The sequence below is a fragment of the Myxine glutinosa genome, chromosome 5 (assembly GCF_964187855.1).
Source record: "Myxine glutinosa chromosome 5, kmMyxGlut1.1, whole genome shotgun sequence".
In the NCBI taxonomy this organism is placed as follows: domain Eukaryota; kingdom Metazoa; phylum Chordata; class Myxini; order Myxiniformes; family Myxinidae; genus Myxine; species Myxine glutinosa.
In genome coordinates, this window is record NC_136265.1 from 123,372,010 (window position 1) to 123,375,614 (window position 3,605).

General features: G+C 42.7%; 1 long non-coding RNA gene across 1 annotated transcript; it reads left to right on the top strand.

Moving 5' to 3' along the window:
• The first annotated feature begins 526 nt into the window (after positions 1 to 526).
• LOC144892056 (uncharacterized) lies at positions 527 to 2,519 on the top strand. Its single transcript, XR_013623369.1, has 2 exons — positions 527 to 748; positions 1,861 to 2,519. It is a non-coding gene; the product is annotated as an uncharacterized LOC144892056 (long non-coding RNA).
• Positions 2,520 to 3,605: the final 1,086 nt, after the last annotated feature.

Genomic DNA, 3,605 nt, shown 5'->3' on the forward strand with positions numbered 1-3,605 from the left:
GAAGGCCTTTTTTACAATATAACTGTGTAATTTACATTATTTTCCCGTTTTTGCTAACCCAAGCTTTTTTTTTAACCTCGAGCAGTTTACTGCTTACCTTTGTACCATTTCAGGTTATTCACTGGACTTGAATTGCTTAAATTTCAATAAAAACTGGAAAAATTGAGGTGTTCTAAAACTTTTGACCGGTAGTGTATATAATACAGGTGTTCTAGGAGTCTATGTTAACACCGACTATTCGGAATTTCCCGCAGGTAAAAGCAATGGCACCAGATGCTGTAGATCGACAAGTCAAAGAGCCACCAGGTAAGGGATATTGGTCACACCTTCCTCCATGGGCGTTCTCCGTGAGATTACCAAAGTACGACCTTTTTAAGACTTTGTTTTATTACCTGTTTGTTCTGCTCAAACTGCACGTTGCTTCGTTCCCATGGCACATGGACCCTATCCAACCTGGGAGGGTACATAGCTCCTCGGAAACAGGGTTAATGATTATCGAGGTGTGTCACCATCGAAGGACAAATCGCAATATCGAGAAGAAACCCCGGGCAGGACGGCCGCACCTTCAGGTAGCTCAATGCCTTTGTGGGTCTCTTTACGTCCGCACCTTCAGGTAGCTCAATACTTTTGCGGGTCTCTTTCTAGCCGCACCTTCAGGTAGCTCAATGCAATACCTCTGCGGGTCTCTTCACGTCGATGGCAGACGGAGTCGGAGACCATACCTGGAGAAGGTTGCTGTCAGGGGATGGTGAGACATTGACAAATGTCAGACCCCATGGACAATTCCTTCACTTATAACATTGCTTACCGTGTACCTTGTGCAAGAATCAAAGTTAATTTGATTTCTTACGAATGGTCTCGGTTGTTGTTTCCGAATGGTCTCGATTGTTACCTTCGCAAAAGCGGAAGGTTATGTTTTGATCGCTGTGTATTTATTTGTATGTCTGTGTGTGTGTGTGTATGTTATTCGCATAACTCAAAAAGTATTCAACCGAATTGCATGAAATTTGGTGGGATGATTGGTTATTATACGGGACACATTTGATTAGATTTTGGGAGCAATCGGGTCAAAGGTCAAGGTCACGAAAAGGTCAAAATCGTATTTTTACCATAGCGCGGTCAATTTTTATCCAATTGGCATGCAACTAATGCCAAAATGTTCAGAATTCAATGCCCGATCTTGTTTGTCATAACTCGGTCAATTCTTATCCGATTTGCATGAAATCAGCACCAAACTGTTCACTGTTCTGTTCCCTACACTCCCATGCCAAGTACAGAACAGTAGCTGCGGCGAAGGTATGCGCTCTACCGAGTGCCCGTTCTAGTTGTTTCTGAATGGGCTTGATTGTTGTTTCTGAATGGTCTCGATTGTTGTTTCTGAATGGTCTTGATTGTTGTTTCTGAATGGGCTTGATTGTTGTTTCTGAATGGTCTCGGTTGTTGTTTCTGAATGGTCTTGATTGTTGTTTCTGAATGGTCTCGATTGTTGTTTCTGAATGGGCTTGATTGTTGTTTCTGAATGGTCTTGATTGTTGTTTCTGAATGGTCTTGATTGTTGTTTCTGAATGGTCTTGGTTGTTGTTTCTGAATGGTCTTGGTTGTTGTTTCTGAATTGTCTTGGTTGTTGTTTCTGAATTGTCTTGGTTGTTGTTTCTGAATGGTCTTGGTCATTCAATGTCACATTGTATATAATTAATTAATGATATATGGTCTATGGTCAGGGGGCTGCGATGGGTTCATGCAATGAAGACCATATCTGCTCTTCTTCTTCTTCTTGAGGACATTGAGGCACCGAGAGTGGTTTGTACGTCTCAGATCGGAGTTATCGGAGTGTGATGGCTTTGTGTGGGTGAAGCGCAGGTGCGGACGATGTTGACCGAAGCACCTTGGACTTCGATGGAGGTAAAGACCCTAAAAGAGCAAACCCGGAGAGGATAAAGTGCTGATGCGCCATCATTGGGCTCAAGATTCACTTGTTCGATAAGTTTGATGATGTTTTCGATATTTTATCGATTGTGCGTTAAAAACTCGAATGAGCGTTCCAGTTCAAGGTGTCGTAGGTACTCACTGTGGGTCAGAGTCCCATTGACATCAAGGTGAATATACTTTCTTATTGGTTGTCTCTAATGCTCAGGTATACGTGTGGGAATATTAAAGTAAATATTATAATTTCCGTAATTTATGATGATTATAATGATAAAATGTCCTGTGAATAATTTAATTTGTTCTGTCCTACTACTACTTCTACAAAGTCTCGGAGAGATGTCTCAAGGTCGTTTCATGATAAAGATTCAATCACATCGATGACGTTACTTCCTCTCATTGCGGCTTGATTCCCACGTACTCAAAATGTTTGTCTGTCATATAAAACACGATGTCAGTTTGTGCGTTTGTCTGTCCCCCTTCATAAGGCTAGGTTTTAAAGGTCAATCTGTTAACACGAACATGTGTTCTCTACGGTATATTTTTGAGGATAAAACAAACTCGAAAAACATTTTCAATAAAAGAGTAATAATGTCTCTTATGTTGGAGATGTAGACGGTGGCTTGCAAACTGAACCTCAAGGGCGGTGTACAGAAGCGTTTTTTAAAATAAAAATAAATACAAGGCGCAGGGAGGTGAAATTCGCTGCACATGATGTGCAACGCGTGCAGAGTAAAACGAGTGCTCATTTGCGTCCGTAGGATGTCAAATAATGAAGATATAAGCACACCTGACACTAGGCCGAGGCTTCAGACCTTGGCGTGCTCACGAGGCTGCACCATCGAATAAATTGTTCCAACCCGTCATTTTTGACGTGCTTTTTTATTAGTGAACTAATAATTACCGTCATCATCTTATGAAATGAAGAATGTGGAATCAAAAATATTTGAAACGATCTCACCACATGGATTTAAACAAACCCCTGGCTATCCTTCACCCACCTCCTCACCAGGCTCCCTCTCCTCAGCAGGCTCCCCACCTCCTCACCAGGCTCCTCTCCTCCTCATCAAGCTCCCTGAAGCTCTCAGGCTCAGTAACACGGATTCGATCCTTGGTACCTGTTGAATTCAAGGTGAATCTGTGTTACTATTCCAGGAGGCTTCACAATTCCCAGAGTGCTTTGCTTCGGATCCACCGCTTGGATGTTTGGGATGGAGATGAAGATGACGTGATAACAGACTTGGGATAAACTATAGATTCTGAATCTGCTCCAGAAGGCTGCTGGAACTCCATCGAAATGCCATTGTCTCTTTCCAGCTTAAAAGATCTCGGTGATCCAAATCTGGAAGAAATCCTTGATCCGGTGAACGATCAGCACCATTTTCTCTGTCCATTCAAACACCTGCTGCCGTATTTAAAATCCAGGTGTTTAGGTGGACGGTGAAGATGTCTGGCTGTTAGCGTCTCCAGGTCCTTGAAAAAGCTCGTGAGCAGAGCAGGAGAGACACGTGGGAATGAAAAGGAAGATGAGCAGGTTGGCTCACCCTAACGAGGAATACCAGTCTTAGGGAATAACTAGTGACGGGCTGTGTCAATGGAGAAGACAACAATGGATCGAGAAAGCGAAAGTTCACCACCTTAAAAAAGAAGGTGAGGCTGACGTTTCAGACATTACCCTTCGT